The following is an 18,512-nucleotide window of genomic DNA, read 5'->3' as shown; positions in this document are numbered from 1 at the left end:
GCTTATTACTCTATAAATCGGTAGCAGACACTGAAAACAATGGGTAGGCACAAGAGGCAAAGTGCATTTTTGAGGATGTACTTTGTTCCACATGTTAGATTATTGGAAGAGAAATAATCTTATAGTTAACATTAATACTCCCATCCTAAATGTATTCTCTCTGAAGTGTGTCCTATTAATAATGATGGAGTTAAAAATTCCTTTCCCCCATCACATTTGCACCTCTGACTGGTCCTCCATACCTGGTCCTCCATACCTGCCCAAAGGCTCCAGACTGGGACTCTGGGAGTTGACCTATGGTTCCCGATCCCAGTTAAATGCCAGGGTAGCATTCACTGACAGAACTTGACATTGCCACAAATGTTCAGGTTCTTACTATCAGAAACTGGGAATCTCTTGATTCCCAGTCTTAAGCCTTTGAGTGGGTCATGAGAACCTGCCTATTGATGATAATAAAGAAAGCATACTGAGAATCTGAAAGTGGTTTCCCTCCAAATATCCACAAGAGCCCAACAATGGTGGGGCAGGGTGAGTGTGTGTATGTGCAGTTATTTGACTGGGTCTCTGTGATCTAAAGTGATAACTACACCAATTATAGTACATAAATAATATGCGTGTAATTTTAATATTTAATTGTACGCTGCCTTGAGCTCTGGAAAGGCAGGGCAGACGAGTTTTAAACAGGAATGATATGAGAATTTAAGGGGAGCATGAAATATGAACCTCCTCCTCCTTCAAAATGCCTGGCCAAATTTTGAATTGGCAGTAGCACACTCTGAGCTGGACTCAACTCACATCCCACTTCCACCATTCTCCTGCTATCTCTAACTAAAAGTGCCATGCCAGCCGCATCCACATGTAACGTGAAACCACAGTTAGATGGGGCAGAGTCCAAATGCATGAAACTGCTATTTCACGGTAAAAGCAACCTGCAGTTTTCCTCACCCAACTCCAGTCTGAACCTTCGGTTTGTAGTGAGTTTCGCTGCCTCAAGATGAGGTTTTGCAGTGGCAGCATTACGGCCAAATGTGGATGCTGCCATAACCACAGTTTCATGCTGTTTCTGGAACTGTAATCATAGAGAAGGCAGCCCAGATCTGCCCAGGATCATGCCCGCTCCATGCCTGTGATGCTTCTTGCTGGCCATCTCTCAGAGCACTTGCTCTGCCCGCTGGTCTCTGATCTAATAAATCAGTTGCCGGGCAACAGGGACACTGCCACATCCCATCCCCACCCTGTCAAATGGCAAAGTTATGTGGCGGCATGCCTTCTTCCCACTCTGTCCCTTGTTCCTCCCCTCGTGGCAATCAGGACAGAAAGGGGTCGGGATGGCAAGATGGGCACTCTGTGCTTTATTCCTTGAAAATGAAGCAATAAAGATGTATGTCCACAAGCACATGCAGTTGTGGTGGCAACATAAATAGTGCAACACCATTAGATCGCTGGAATGCTAACCTATGGCAGGGTGGTGATACCCAGGGTCAAGTTTAAAAATGCAGCCCCACCCAGGAATTATTGAATGGCTCAGGTCTATTTTTTCTAAAGTGATGTTGGGCAAGGGGTGCCCAGCCCCTTCTCTTTGGGTTAACACATGTGTTCCCTAGGCTTACTCATTAGAAGAGCTATGCAGCTCAGCAGGAGCAGCATTGCCTCCTGTGAAAGGAGATGCCTCCAGAGATTCCTCACATGTGATGAGGATGGATACTGTTCCTGAGTGGACTGCTCTCTCATGAGAGTGGAAGGCCACAGGGAAACCCCTTCACAACTCATGAAGAACCATCTGGGGGGATCGGGCAGAATCACCAATAATGTGTGATGAAAGCCCTTCTCCTGCAGACCACTCTCTCATGAGAGTGTTACACCATGGAGACATACATGCAGGCTAGATGGCAGATGGCTTCCAGGCTGGTTGCTTCACACAAGCAAGCCATGGGGACAGGTACCCCAGCAAAGCCTCTCCCTCTCTTGGCAACTGCCATGAAAAAGCAGTCAGAGCAGGTCCTCTGCCAATCCATCTGCCCATTTGAAGATATCCATCTTTATTTTTGTCTGGATGACTATCCCACTCTCCATGGGTCATACCCCACAATCCTGGTCTGAATCTAGGAAATTTGAGAGTAAAGAGCTGTCCCCGCTCCTGGTGTTTCCCCAACAATGCCTGGACACATGGAGTGTAAAATTCTCCTTCAGGTGCATCAAAGGCTTCCCTGGAGAGGAGGGGGGGGCTCATTGTGTGCAAAGGTTCTGTAATTAACCAGAGAGAATGTGGGCCCCACACAAGTGGGCCCCCTTTTTTTGGATGGCTCAGCTCATGAGCATGCAGTCTGACAGAAGACTGAAGGCTGTCAAGCCTAAGGTCCTCCCCAGTAGACTGGCCCTCTCATGAGAGGGTTAACCCCTGGGTGGCAAGCTGAAACAGGGGCAGGAGTGTGGCTGAGCTCCATGGACTGCTTTGCTGGGGTGAGCCATCACAAGAGCATCCTTGGTCACAGTGGGCCAGACCCCAGGATCTTTTGCCCTCCCAAATATACATATCCCCTCCTAGGAAGTCATCATGTTCCTGTCCCAGAGTAACAGAAAAATAGTGCCCTTCAGCATCCACCCCCCTCGCCTGAAATGGTGCTTGTGTGAGATGGTTTTGTTGTGGGGCTCTTATAAGAACGGTGGTGTAATCGCTGTCAGATGAAGTGCTTCTTTGGGATTTTTATGCCCCTTCCCTGCCATGGGTGGTCCATTCCAAAAAGGCACAATAGCACTCAGCACTCTCCCTTGAAGATCATGGCTAATGGCTGCTGCCCTGCAGACATTCTGACACCTTGCCCACAGTCTGGTGACATGAGCACTATGGAGTTTTCTGGGATGTGGCCTCGGTGGGCCAAGAAGAGGGAGGGGCTATACTGCCCTTAAAACAGAGGTTGCCAGGCTGTGGTTGGACAATTGTCTGTGATGCAATTCATGGTTAGAAAAATTAACTGCGGGTTCAGCAAACCTCTGTTTCACATGCAAATGTGGCCAATCTCTCAGTAGGAAATGACATTCCACCTTTTCTAACTAAACTCAATGAACCTTGGCAGCAAATGACACTCATACGATTGTATGGGAGGGCCCTGCTCCATGTGCCAATTCCTCAAAAAGTGAAGTTGCTGACTGTGAGACAAGTCCCTCTGTGGTTGCCCCAAGGTTCTGGAACATCCTCTCAGATTGGACTAGTACTGCTTCTTCTCTTATAGACTGTAAGCAGCTAAAACTGCTGTTGTTCATCTATACTTTTCAGGTTTAGCTAGCAAGAACCAGGTGGCTCAACTAATTACTTTGTGCAATTACTTTCCCCATTATGTCCTTGGATGCTGCCTTGACCTTCTGCTATCATGATACATATATTCTTTTTTTGGTGGTTTTTTAAATGGTGGTTTTAATGCTTTATTATATTTGCATACCACTACGAGATGTTTAGATTAAAGTTGGCATATTAAAAGGAAACAATAAATACATACACACGTTTACAGCTAAGTTAAGAAGCCTCTACTATGTTGAAGTGAGTGCTCCACCACCTGTGACTCCTTCTACCTTCCCCCAAATAGGGTTGTTTCAGCTTGGGGAAGGTGGTGGGGAGAGAGGTAGCAAAAATCATTTAGGCTTTTTGACAAAACCTCTCAAGGTGTTTTGAGCATTTGATGGGAAAAGTCCAATTGATTTTGGGGGCAAGCTAAAGGGGGCTTGCAGCCTATAAACAAACCAACACAAACAGACAAAGTGCTTAAACCATTCTCTTACAATTAATAAAATAGATTATAAAGAAATAAAGTCAAACTTTGCCTTAGAGGAAGCAGAATCTCTCTAAACAAAAACCAGTTCCCATTATTCTGTCATGTTCTGGAATGATCAAGAAATGGAACCCAAGGTTAAGCTACAAAGTTAGGAACAGATTTGGTTCACAATGTCTTCTAGAACTCAATGGGAGGCAAAAGTGAAGAGGGATAGCAACCATGAATTGTCCCCTTTACTGTGCAGAGTCCACCTTATTTGCCTTTGGATAACCAGTGTTCCCTCTAAGGTGTGCGCACGCTCACACGATTTTGGATGTCTGCTCAGTTAGTTTTAGATCCTGCTCAGATTGAATCAGTAAGACCCCACTCTGAATGCACACACACTGTCTTGATTCTGCTGCCCAGAATCATCTTCTGCACATAGATGAAGATAGTTAGACACTGGTGACTACATGTGAGCACTCTCTGCATACAGACAGGTACTCTACCACTGAGCGACAGTCACACCAAGGGGAATACCTTATAGCAGAAAGTCCCAGCTTCAATCCCTCACATCTTCAGGCAGGGTTGAAAAAGATTCCTGCCTGAAAAGGTGGACAGATGCACCAGTGGACTCGGTATCAGAACATTCTGAGGTCAGAACTTTCTGCCTCGAAATGGGCCATTTTGAGTTTGCTGAGCTCAGAACAGACACACACCCACCCCTATTCCAAGGGGCCTATTCCAAGCTTGGAACAGAATGACCCATTCTGAGGTGGAATGTTCCAACACCTTTCTGAAGATCATTTTTGAATCCAAAATGGTGCTCTGAACGGGGTCGGACCATTCTGACCGACAGGGTCATTCCATTGGAACAACTGGCTCTCCTGGTTCTTCTGACTGAACATTTTGCACATTTTGCATTCTATTCCAAGTTTGGAATGGAAAACAAAATGCATTTCATGCACACCCCTACCTAGTATAAGATAGCTTCCTATTTTCCCATGTAAGTCAATTTGTCAGAGCCGGTAAGACTCTTAGGTGAGATGCAAAGCTTGCCCACCCTAGGAAACATAGGCCACCAGATATAAGTGCTTGTTTTAGCCTAGTTTCACGCAACAAGATGTCTCTGAATATACTTCTCTGTACTGGCTCCAATGAAAATAAATGGCTGCTGGAAAGAAATAAGGGTGGGAGGGGAGAGAGAAATGTACAGTGTACCTCTCTACACAGAATGCATCAAGATGCATCAAGATGCATGTCACCAACTTCCAGTTTCCTTGCAATATACAGGCTCTCTTTCCACTTTGCCCTTCACAATGCTGGGTGTTTTTCTAATTTTAAGAAAATATGGTAAGTCAGAAGAACAGGTAAATACTTCACGTGCTTTACAATGGGACAATTGTAAAATACTGATTCTTCCTTCATTATAAATAAGTGATTACATACAACAATATATGTATGCAAATATTTCAGAAGAATAATGGCTTAAATGGTACACCTCAACAATACAAAACAATATTTCCAGCCTTCTGTAATTTTTGCCTCACTTCTCTTCATTGGCAGATACTATATATATACCTGTAAGGCAGTTTTATACCCAATAAGTGATTTTTCTTGTAAAGACTACAATATAAATGCCTGTCATATTTTTCCTTAAGGTGTCAGGCAGTTGGTGGGATTTTTTTCCCTTTTTTATGAAACTAAATGGACTCTTCCAATAACTGTTTTGCAGCCTGGGCAGACGGTGTTGTTTTCACGTCGTAATACTTTGACAGGTTTATACAATAAGAGGTGCTAAAGCCACCATATGATGATAGATTGGAATTGTGTGGAGCATGGCGGCAATCGGCAAACAGACTTGCTCGTTCTTGGTTTCAGTATGAAATGGCAATCTAGATAGGTTCATCATATTAAAATAAGAGCACATACCATTTTACGTCCTCTGCTTTTTAATAGACGAAATATCATACACATAATGAAAGGAAAATCAAATGGTTTCCATGATGAACAAGCTCCCTAAAGATTCAAGGTTTTCTTTCAGAACACAAAAGCTATTCCATCCCCGCTGCAATTTATCCCTTCTCATCTCTACTTCACATCTGAGAAGAGAAATTTCTGTCAACATCTTTAGTGCTGGCTAAACCCACACCACACTGAATGAGGGGTAGGAAGTAGATAAGATTACAAATCCTCCTCCTCCACCCACTTTGTCGAAAATATATTTATACTGTCCCTGCTTTTTAAAGGGCTTACTTTGCAGTGTGGGCAGCACTATGCAAACTCATTAAAGGGAGACAGATTGAATTTTCCTTTTAGAAATAACTCTAGGTTAGCTTAAGCAGTCAGTCATTTCAATGCTGTTACACTCAAACAACAAGAAAAATATGCCTTGTGTATTCCCATTGCCTACAGTCCACAACTGCTGCATCACTAGAGAAATTGAAGCATCTGCTTAACTTTTCCATTGAAATCAGTGGGACTTATTTGTACAGTGTAGATGTTCAACTTGTTTTGCCTGATTGGTTGTACGTATTCCTTTATAGTTTGCCACTGAGCATATACTCCACAGGGAGATGCAGCTAATCCTGGTTCTCTGATTAGTATACCTGTATGGCATATTTTTCAAAATTTGTGTTTGTCTCACTGATACTTGAAAAATCTTATGTGTATTCATAAAAACCATAATGTTGGAAGAAAACCTAGGAAGAAGTGGTGGCTTAGGCTTCTAAATGTGCTCCCCAACATTGTAGGGGCTGAGGTTTCCAAATGTGCTCCTGACCTGAAGTCCAAGAGAGCTTTTGGGTTGCCACAGATCATGAAGCATGTTCCTGGAAAGAAAGCAACTGCTTCATTCCTCAGACTGCTGCCCATGCAGCTAGACTCTCAGTCAAACCTCTCAGCTCTCCCAATTCAAAGTGTAGAACAGTGGTTCCCAACCTGGGTTCCTCCAGATGTTGCTGAACTATGACTCCCATCATCCCCAGCTACAATTTATTGTGGCTGTGGATGATGGTAGTTGTAGTTCAGCAACATCTGGAAGAACCCAGGTTGGGAACAACTGCTTTAGGCTAACACCAAACCCTCTAGAACATGATTCTCAACCTTGGGTCCCCAGCTGTTATTGGACTTCAGCTCCCATAATCCCCAGCCAGAGGCGTAACTGGGGAAAACAGCGCCCAGGGCAAGCTCTGCCTCTGAAATTGCACCCCCCATACCCTATCCCACAAAGCCAACAAGGCATCAGTCCCTTGAGTGTGGTGCCGCAAAAGCGGCAGGGAAATATTGGGGGGCGGGGGCGGCTTTCTGCGTCTTCTTCGCTCACAAAAGGCTCTGGCAGCCCCGCTTCATAGTATACTACATGGAACAGGCACTGCCGAGACTAAAAAGGAATGCGACCCTCACCCTTCGCCTCTCACACATACCCACACCCACTCCAAGGACAATTTTCTTCATCCTCCACGCAACGCAATGTCTCTAGCTTCCACACAGCTCCTATGGATGCAATTGCGGGGGAAAGGAGTCCATAGCCTTAGCCAAACGGTGCCAGAAGGGGAAATACTCTCCTTCCAGGCAACCCTAGAAGCACCAGAAACCGCAGCTGAGGTGACAGCAGTTGCCACCACCTCTAACAGAAAGGCAGCAGCCCCTTGCTTGGGGAGGTGGTGGGCAGCGGGCGACGCGGTGATGATGCTAGTTGGAAGACTCGCCCCCACCCCACCCCCGTGCCATCTTTAACCAAATAAACCGTCCATGTCTCTCCACCCCATGCCATTTACCTTGTTTTGCACCACCCGAGAAGCACAGAGGCAAGCAAACGGTGATGTGAAGCACGCAAGCCAGAAATCAAAACACAGGGTGCCACCGCTACCTGCGCCCTGGCCGGCGGCGGCCTGACGGAGTTGTCGTGTGTGCCCCCGATGGCTTGTGGGGAGGGGAGTGAGCGCGGCGGTGGCGGGCGGCGGCACCGGCGGATCGCCAAGTACAGAGCGACGCCGAGGCCTGCCGTCTGGCCCGGCGTCGCTTCCCAACTGTGAGGCGCGCCTCCCCACAAGCCATCGGGGGCACACACAACGACTCCGTCGGGCCGCCGCCGCCCAGGGCGCAGGTGGCGGTGGTGGCGCGGCGCGAGCTGGCAAGGGCGTGCAGCTGCCGCTGCCCAGAAAAATTTTTTTTTCTGGGGAAGGGGGGGATCAGGGGGGTCATGGCACTTTTTGGTGCCCCCCACATGACCCACCAAAGTGGCGCCCAGGGCATGTGCCCTGCCTGCCCCCCCCCCCCAGTTACGTGTCTGTCCCCAGCCGCAGTGGCCTTTGGTTGGGGATTATAGGAGCTGAAGTCCAATAATATCTGGGGACCCAGTGTTGAGAATCCTTGCTCTAGAAAGTGTCACCTTTAACTCCAAACTAGAAAGAAGAATTCCCTGTATATTAAGGAACAGTGATCATTTGTCAGGTCTCTTATGTCCAGTGATGTGCCCATTATCGTGCAGTTGTGCATTATTGTGCAGAGTATTGTGCAGCTCTGCACACATCTCCACCTGTATAAGTCCAAAATAAATAATAAAGAACTGTCCAAGTTCCATTTGATTCAGAACTGCAAATTTATTTATGAGGACTGCATATGGAAAGTTAATTTTGAATTTAACATGACACAATTTGAATGAACAAATATAATACTGGGAATTGCTTATTAAAATAGGTTTCAAAACTCCCTCCTTTCCTGGAGTTAAGGAGCAAATTCCTTATTTACAACAGGTAAATGGTAAATTTGTGAACTGTGTCTATTTGTCATCATGTATACTCATTCATCTGTCTCAATGCTTCCATCAAAGTAGAAAAAACCCCTAGAAAACTACTCATGTAGTACAATTCATTGCAAGTTTACTCAGAAATCAGCTGCATGACTTGAATGTTGCTTTCTCTCATGTAAGAATGGGCTGCAGTCCTAGAGCAAAGATAATATTCAAGCCAAAATGGTTTTAAAGGTAGCAAAATATCACTACACTTGAGAAAACCAGAAATATGAGATGTGTGAAATGAGTGTTAATTCTTTTTTGGTCTAACAGAAAACCACCACATATGGGTTCCCACCCACCCCCAATTATTGTTGTTAAATTTATATAACACTTTTCAGCAACAAAAAGTTCATGAAGCAATTTACAAAGCAAAAGGAATAATAAAATAGTTCCCTGTCCCAAATGGGCTCACAATTAAAAACAACAACCAGAAATCTAAAAAAATCACAATCAAAAAAGAAACACCAGCAACAGACACTGAAGAGAACTTGTGCTGTGCTGAATAGGGACAGTTGCTCTCTCTTCTCACCACCGCTAAATTCAAAAAGGTTATACATATAAGGTGACTCCTTGCCCAGTTAGCAGGGGTTTATAAAACCTATCATGGGCTGTGTGATCGGTACAAACAAATTCATGAGTTCAACCAGCCAGAGTTAAACACGTTTTTATGCCTTATTGATTTCGATCCAAAATTTAACACACACTTAAACCACTGAAGTAAATGCATCTTAATCACTTTTAACGTGGGTTGATCTTGTCTTACTTATTGCAGTTTTAGAATATATTTTATTTTATAGCAAGGCATGCATAATTTGTGACCCACCAAGCTGAATGCACTGGCCCACTAGGAGTGTTGTGATAAATCTGTTATACTGCTTGCCTAGGACTGCAAAACAGGGAAGGGGCAGTTTATTGAAATCAAATTAATAATAATAATAATAATAATAATAATAATAATAATAATAATAATAATAATTTTAAAAAAACTGGAATAATAGCAGATGAAGTGATGCAACACTTATTAACCAACAAACAGCTTCCAGTTGAACAGAAAGGAAATTGCCCGAACACCAGAGGCACAAAAGACCAGCTGCTGATTGACAAAATGATTTTAGAAAATTGCAAGAGAAGAAAAACCAATCTAAGTGTTGCATGGATTGACTACAAGAAAGCCTTCGATTCATTGCCTCACACATGGATACTAAAATGTTTAGAAACAACTGGTGTCAGCAAAAACATTCAGATATTTATAAAAAAAGCAATGAACATGTGGAGTACACAGTTAACAATCACTTGCGAAACACTTGGACAGGTTAGCATTAGAAGAGGCATTTTCCAAGGGGACTCACTATCCCCTCTGTTGTTTGTAATCGCCATGACCCCACTTTCACAAATACTAAACAAAATAGGCCTCGGATACCAAACATCTAAAACATCAAGTCAAATCAACCATCTGCTGTACATGGACGATCTGAAGTTGTGTGGAAAGTCCCAGTCAGAAATCGAATCACTGCTAAACACTGTCCGTATATTCAGTAGAGATATAGCAATGGAGTTTGGACTAGACAAGTGTGCTGCATTAATAATGAACAGAGGAAAAATAACAAAAACAGAAGGAATAGAACTGCCCAATGGAAGCAAGATCAAGAACCTGGAAGAGAAAGAACATTACAAATATTTGGGCATTCTCCAGGCTGATAACATCGCACACACTGAAGTTAAAAGAAAAATTGGAAGTGAATACATCAGGAGAGTTAGAAAAATCCTCAAGTCCAAACTCAATGGTGGGAACACCATGTAAGCCATAAACACCTGGGCTATACCTGTTATCAGATGCACTGCAGGAATAATAGACTGGACCCAGGCAGAGCTAGAGATGCTAGATCGTAAGACTAGGAAAATCATGACCATCAATCATGGTCTGCACCCCTGCAGTGATGTCGATAGGCTATACCTCCCTCGCAGCTCAGGTGGAAGAGGAATGCTGCAAGTCCATCAAACAGTAGAGGAGGAGAAAAGAGGCCTTGAAGAATATATTAAGGACAGTGAAGAAGATGCACTTCAAATGGTCAATAATGCAAAACTATTCAACACCAATGAAACAAAGCAGGCCTACAAGAAAGGACGTCAAGAACCGAGCAGAAAAATGGAAAAATAAGCCACTGCATGGTCAATATTTGCACAGTATAAGTGGAAAATCAGACATCAGCAAGACCTGGCAATGGCTTAAGAATGGCAACTTGAAGAAAGAAACAGAGGGTTTAATACTGGCTGCACAAGAACAGGCACTAAGAACAAATGCAATAAGAGCAAAAGTCGAAAAATCAATCACAACAGCAAGTGCTGCCTTTGTAAAGAAGCAGATGAAACCGTGGACCACCTAATCAGCTGTTGTAAAAAGATCGCACAGACTGACTACAGACAAAGGCATGACAAAGTAGCAGGGATGATACACTGGAACATCTGCAAAAAATACAAGCTACCTGTAGCCAAACATTGGTGGGACCATAAAATTGAAAAAGTTGAAGAAAATGACGATGTAAAAATATTATGGGACTTGCAACTACAAACAGACAAACATCTGCCACACAATACACCAGATATCACTGTAGTCAAGAAGAAAGAAAAACAAGTCAAAATAATCGACATAGCAATACCAGGGGATAGCAGAATAGAAGAAAAAGAAATAGAAAAAATCACCCAATACAAAGATCTACAAATTGAAATTGAAAGGCTGTGGCAGAAAAAGACCAAAATAATCCCAGTGGTAATTGGCACCCTGGGTGCAGTTCCAAAAGACCTTGAAGAGCACCTCAACACCATAGGGGCCACAGAAATCACCATCAGCCAATTACAAAAAGCAGCTTTACTGGGAACAGCCTATATTCTGCGACGATATCTATAACAACAGCAACAACATTGACAATAAAATTCTGGCATCCCAGGTCCTTGGGATAGACTTGATGTCTGGATAAAACAAACCAGTCAATAACACCTGCCTGACTGTGTAAAATAAAAATAAATATTAATATTGTCAAACACCAAATAGGCCACAACTGATGGCTGGTAGGCTGCATTCAGACTGTTTTCAGACTGAGGTGTTAGGGGTGTGTTTGTTTTGAAAGAGAGGTACAGTTGACTTCCACTATTAATTCTATCAAGATTCAATATGATGTGTGCACACTTACAGCATTTCTCCCCACTGTTTTCCATCCACTGGAGCAATCTGGCAGGAAATATTGCGTCTTGGTCCCTTCCCCCTTCCCATTTTCCTACACATCACTATCAATCTTCTTAATTTCCTGTCCATTTCCCCATCCCAGCTGGGGATGCAATGTGTACATTGGTGACCAAAAATAGTGGGAGGAGCCATGCATCAATTGGACCCCCTGCTAATTTGTGTGTAGAAATCAGCAACAAAGGTGCAATATACTGTCTTATGCAATACTCAATCTGGAAATAGCCTCAGTTTTATGGCTCACTAGTTGTACAGGTCAGTTGTAGAGGGCGTACTTGTTGATTTACTGCATTTTTATCCTGTCCTTCCTTTTGGAGTGGCATGCAGAGGCCACCTTCCTCTTAGTTTCAACCTCTCAAGCACCCTGTGAGAGGCTGACAGATAATGACCACCCAAGATCACTCAGTGAACCTTGTGGCAGAGCAGGAAGCTGAATGTAGGTATTTCTAGTAATAGGAAGTGGGGAATTTTCAGGTCAGTTGATTTATAGGAGGTCAGTGAGGGTTCTCAGCCTGAGAAGGCTAGCACTTCAGTGTCTTCAGGGGGAAAGTTACAACTACAGGAGGATCTATTTCAGGCACTGCAATTCAGTGGATTGTCATTTAAAACAAACAGCTACTATTCGCATATCAATTCTTTTCTCTCTTATATTCTCCCCCCAACCCAACCCATGTTTAGGGAACATAATTTCATCCACCCTGGCATTACTGAAGGTTCCTTTTTTTAAATTTATGTATGTATGTATTTATGTATGTATGTATTTATTTATTTAACATATTTCTATACCACCCAAAACTTACGTCTCTAGGTGTTTTACAACCAGATAAAATCAAAACTAAAACAGAAACAAGAAATTTAAAATCAAAATTAAAACAGAAATAAGAAATTTAAAATCATGACAATTAAAATTTGAATTTTAAGAATTAAAAATTAAGAATCTTTAAATTCTTCACAGGAATTATTAAAGGGATGGCATTTACCCTTTCAGTAAACACTGGGGAAATTGTCCTGTGATGACCACAACTGGTCACTGTTTGATCCAGTTTTAATTTATCACACACACACGCACACACACGCACACACACACACACACACACACTTACTGATGCTTTGGGCTGTTTATCTGAGTGGCCCCCAGTCTCATGTAGTGAAATCAGTGTTTTGATTTCTCAGCTGAAATTGGGTAGGACCCCTGGTATTGATCATATTACCGTTGATGTCCTCAAGAACAATATGGCTTGGTGGTTTCCTGTCTTGGTTTTTTTATTTACATTTATTGATCAGACAGCTCATATTCTGAATGATTGGGGTATAGTGATTATCATCTCCATTTATAAAAAGGGAGACAGGAAGCTCCCCGAGAATTATCGCCCAATCAGTTTGCTTAGTATTTTTGGTAAACTTTATGCTAGACATTTGTTTAGTAAGTTGATGGACTGGTGTGATAGTAAGAATATCTTTTCGGATGTGCAATTTGGATTTCAAGCTGCCTGATCAGTATTAGATCCTGCACTAATTCTTCAACATTTAGTCGAACAAAATGCTTCTGTCCTTAAAGCTCCTCTATACGTGGCCTTTATCGATTATAGGGCAGCGTTTGACTTGATCTCACGAGAAAAATTATGGACCAAGCTGTTAGATTCTTCAACCAGTCGCCGCCTTTTGTGCCTGATTTTTATAGGCTTCATAATAATTCATGAATTAGAGTTCGTTATTCTAGACTTGGTCATCTTTCTAAAGAGATTCTGGTTTCCAGAGTAAGGCAAGGATGCATTTTAGCTCCTCTGCTGTTTAATCTTGGCATAAGCTCTCTGGTTCCTCACTTGAATCAATTACATCCTCCTCCTCCACCTAAGATAGGGAATAGACATCTAGCAGTCTTGCTTTATGCTGATGACATGGTTATTTTCTCAAGAACCCAAGTGGGCCTTAGGAGAGCCTTACATGCACTTGATGATTACTGTAAATTAAACTCGTTGGAGGTCAATTGTTCTAAAATTAAAATTATGGTATTTGCTATGCGCCGTAGACTACATCCTTGGTCTCTTAATGGTTACCAACTTGAACAGGTGAACCAATTCAAGTATCTTGAAATGGTTTTCCATGCTTCCGGGTCACAATCCATGCATAGAGATTATGTCATCCAGAATGGGAGTGTTAATTTGATTCATTCCTTTTTCCATTTTAGAGGCGCTCAATTTATCTCAGCAGCTATAAAATTGTTTATAGCTAAAGTGTGTATGCAATTATTACATGGAGTTCAATTAGGTTTATATCCCAACTTTAATAAAATTGAGCCTATCCAATCAAACTTTTAAAAAAGTATTTTCCAAGTACCCGGCTGCGTCCCAAGTGCAGTATTACGTCTGGAGGCGGGATTGATTAAAATTAAAGCCTGGGCCTGAATCCAGATCTTGAACTATTGGCTCAAGTTAAAGTTCAATCCCATTGGTATTATTTCATTGATATTCCAGGATGTACACCGTTCATTGTGGCTAAAAAAGTTGGGAAAACGTTTGTATTATGATTTTTTGCCTTCAGCTATCTTAAATCTGACATATGAGGCTGCTAGAGTTAAACTTTAAGAAATAATCCTAGATATGGAAACTCAGATTGTCAGGACTAGCATCCCTAGGGGTGTTTTGTTGGGTACACAAGGTGCAAATTACTCTCTTGCTAGATACTTATATTTACTTACTGTGCCTAAATTTCGTAGGGCTATGACTTTAGCTTGCTGCAACGCTATGGACACTGCAGTGTTGCAAGGGAGATTTCAAGGTATTCTCTATCAAGAATGTGCCTGCCCATGTGGTTCAGGAGAAATTGAAACAACAGCTCATGTTATCCTGTACTGCCAATTTTACAGTGACATCAGGTCCATATACATTCTACCCCAACTTAATTTACACCCACGACTTTCAGATAATGATTTTTTTTTAATTTACAGTTAACAGATAGTAATACAGGCAAATTACTTATGGTTGCTAAATTTTGTTACATTAGTTGTGTGATTCAGACTGAAGCTGTTAATTCTAAGTAATTGTTCCTTTTCTTTACGATGTCTTTACTCACCTTGTTCTCTTTTTAAAAATGTAAATTTATGTAATTTTGGCCATTGGCGCATATATATATATATATATATATATATATATATATATATATATACATATACATATATATATATATATATATACACACACACATACACACATACACACATACACACACACACACAGAAATGCTCCAGGTGGTTTGGTTTAGAAGCCAGTTCATTAGAACCAGCCAGTGGTTTGGTTCATGCACTAGAACTGGGTAGAACTGGTTCAGCCTGGTATGACCTAGTTCAGCATGCTTGCAAAGGGGAATTTGGTAAGAATTCCCCTTTACAAGCAAAGGGGGGACCTTATGGGGTTGAAAAAGGGTGGATGGGGTGGGCAGGAGGTCACCTTATGTACCACAGAGGTGGTACAGCTCAGTGGAGGCAGCAGGCCAGCGGTGGCTGCCATAGGCCCCACAGGTTCTTCTCCCCCCCATCAGTGTGGGCCAGCAGATTGTGATGGCCTCCTCCCCATCAGAACCAGGCCCCTGCCAGCCCATCCTGATGGGGAAGCTGCAATTGGCCCACCACCACTGCCGCCAAGGAGCCACACCACCACCGTGGCGCATAAGGTGACCACCCACCCACCCTTTTCATCCCCATAGTGTCCCAATGGGAGGAGAGCTGGTCTTGAGTTAGAAAGGATACATTGTCCCCTTTACTACATGAGGCCTGCCCTGGTTTGCCTTTGAATGGGAGACTAAATGTGATCACTGTAAGATGTTCCTCACAGGGGGTGGGGCTTGGAAGAGCATCTGCATGCCATGCACATGGTTGCTCAGTGAGCCAGTTCAGTTGAACCTTTCCTGGCCGGTCGAACCGATGAACTGGCTCAAACCAATTCACAATCAAACTGCTCAAACTGGCCCAAATCGTGGCAGACCAGTGATGAAGGAAAATTCCACTATTCCCTTTCACCTAGTTGTGTTACCTACATAAGTCCTAAAGGTCATAAGTTTCTGCACCCTGCTATTACAGGGCCCCTTTTCTTGGCAACAATACTCTGCCCCGCTTGAGTAGAGATAAACACCTGTTGACCATAGCTTGTCCTACCTGACTAGGCATAATAGCAATAGCAATAGCAATAGCACTTACATTTATATACCGCTCTATAGCCGGAGCTCTCTAAGCGGTTTACAATGATTTAGCATATTGCCCCCAACATTCTGGGTACTCATTTTACCGACCTCGGAAGGATGGAAGGCTGTCTCAACCTTGAGCCCCTGGTCAGGATCGAACTTGTAACCTTCTGGTTACAGGGCGGCAGTTTTACCACTGCGCCACCAGGGGCCCAGCTAAAGCACAGCTAAAGCTGATTGCTGCATTATTGCTGGTGTCTGCCTTGTAATTGGTTCACCTTGTCTACCAATGGCTAAGCTTTATTCTGCTTGTACTAGTATGATTGGTGTATACCATGAAACCTTAGCCTCTGTTAGGCTCTGTACTCAATCCTATAGACTATATGTAAACAGTATAAAAGACTCTTGCCAAAAGCCTGGGTGTGTGCTCTTGGAAGAGAGATACCTGGCATGTGAACAATAAAAGCTTGAACCTGATGGATGCCTTGGCCTCTGCTCATTAAACGAACCTAGAATTCCCAGAATTTCTCTGTCAGTTTGATGCCTGAAGTGGGATGAGACAGAACTCTAAAGGGACATGCCCTTCAGTGGTAAGTACCATTTTCACCATCCATGGAGGGTCCAACCTCAAGCAATCTGACCAAGTTGGTCTTGGCCATTAGCAGGTGAGAGCCAGTTCAAAATTAGAACACCCAGGAAAGGGTGGACAGGGTGGTCAGAATGAATGGTTAAGTGTGAATTTCCCTTTATGTCTGTCCCGTGCCGCCGAAGGCTACCCGCAGCACTTGGTTGCTTGGTGTGTCCCGGTACATGTATGTCTGAATAAACCAATGGCCAAGGCTATCCATGTGGTTATCTCAAGATGCCACGAGCCTTCCGCAAGCCTCACAGATGTGGCCCAAAGTGTCTTGGATGCAAAGTGGGGATATCCATGCTGGTGTGCCTCAGTGGGTTGAGAATGTGGCTTGAGTGAACTGTGAAATGTATAAAAAGCGTCCATCTCTACTCAGGGTAGGTAGCTGGGGTGGCAGACCACTACTAGGGATGTGCAGACAGGTTCAATGTTGAATGTGTTGGTTGTCGAACCTGTTTGGTTTGGGGTTGAACTGAACCATCCTCTGTTTGGTCTGACCATGGACTGAACACCACCCAACTGTTTGGGGGTTCACAGACCTTTTTTTCTTCCCCTTTTAAACAAGTTTTTTTAAACTTACTTTCTTCGGGATAGTTGTTGGAGGTGGCGGGGTGTGTGTGTGTTCCATGGAGGTTCCCCCTCCACTTGCCAGCCTCCTTTTCAGCCCAAACTGGCCCGTTCGGCCTGCTCTTCGGCCCATCCAGGCCTTCCCCCTCCGGCAGGGGAAGTGGCCTCCATTTTGGAGGCCGCTGTGCCTGTGCAATTGGCCTCTGCATGGCCTGGGGAACCTCCACGGACCCCCTCCCCCCGCCACCTCTAACAACTACCCCGAAGGTGGTAGGTAGATTTTTTTTAAAAAAAATAAATGTTCACGACACCTCCCCCCCCGGACTGAACCAAACCATTCGGTGGGGGGTTGAGGAGTGTCTAGTTCGAGTCCGATCCAGAATCAAACCAAACTGGGCCAGCTGGTTTCGTGCACACCCTAACCACTACCTTGTCTCCCTCACCTTTTGTGTGTCTGGGCAGGGAATTCCCTGCATTTTAAACTCATTCCTACCCTGTCTATCTTAAGAAAAGGGCCATATTAGTAGAAATGAGAGGTGCCCTTTGGCCTCTGACACGCCCGTAGTTTCTGGTTTCTGCCTTGTAATTGGTTCATCTTGTCTACCAATGGCTAAGCTTTATTCTGCTTGTACCAGTAAAATTGGTGTATACCATGGAACTTTAGCCTCTGATAGGCTCTGTACTCAATCCTATAGCCTGTACGTAAACAGTTTTAAAGACTCTTGCAAAAAGCCTGAATGTGTGCTTTTGGAAGAGAGACACCTGGCATGTGATCAATAAATGCTTGAACGTGATGGATGCCTTGGCCTCTGCTCATTAAACAAACCCAGAATTCCTGGAATTTCTCCGTCATGATGAACCCAGAATTCCTGGAATTTCTCCGGCACTGGTTCGATTGCGAACTGGTTCTGCACATCTCTAGTATTGGGATAGAGTCCGCTACTCAAAAGTTACTGTTTACTTTTTAATGAAAACAGCATTAATTTTAGTTTTACCTAGGTAAGACAATGGTGATGAAAACCTCAAGGCAAAAATAAGAGTTAATAATCACTCTGCAATTGCATGCTTTGCAAATTAAGCTATAACTGAGCAGAATCCTTCTTCTAAGATGTAACCTAATCAGCCATACTACGAATATTGCATATTGCCTCTACACTTTTCTGAATTGGCAAAATTATTTTCATGCAATTAGTAGGGGAAAAAGAGTCAATCTCTGCTTTCTCAGATGTGGGTTATTCCAAACAGGAATTTGAATTAGGTCACAAGTCTTAGTAATTTGTAAAATGCATGGTATATTATTTATTAGGATTCTAAAATCCTGTGAGCTTCTCTCCCCTGATTAATTAAGGGCTT

The 18,512-nt window shown here is 43.3% G+C and overlaps 1 long non-coding RNA gene across 1 annotated transcript in view; it reads left to right on the top strand.

The window, feature by feature from the left end:
* LOC128351257 (uncharacterized) overlaps positions 1 to 18,512 on the top strand; it is a 74,937-nt gene that overhangs the window by 55,288 nt on the left and 1,137 nt on the right. The gene's annotated exons all lie outside the window — the stretch shown is intronic.

The sequence above is a fragment of the Hemicordylus capensis genome, chromosome 3, assembly GCF_027244095.1.
Source record: "Hemicordylus capensis ecotype Gifberg chromosome 3, rHemCap1.1.pri, whole genome shotgun sequence".
NCBI classification, from domain to species: Eukaryota; Metazoa; Chordata; class Lepidosauria; order Squamata; family Cordylidae; genus Hemicordylus; species Hemicordylus capensis.
Note: the sequence above shows the minus strand (reverse complement) of the source record. Positions and strands in the feature narration are given on the sequence as shown.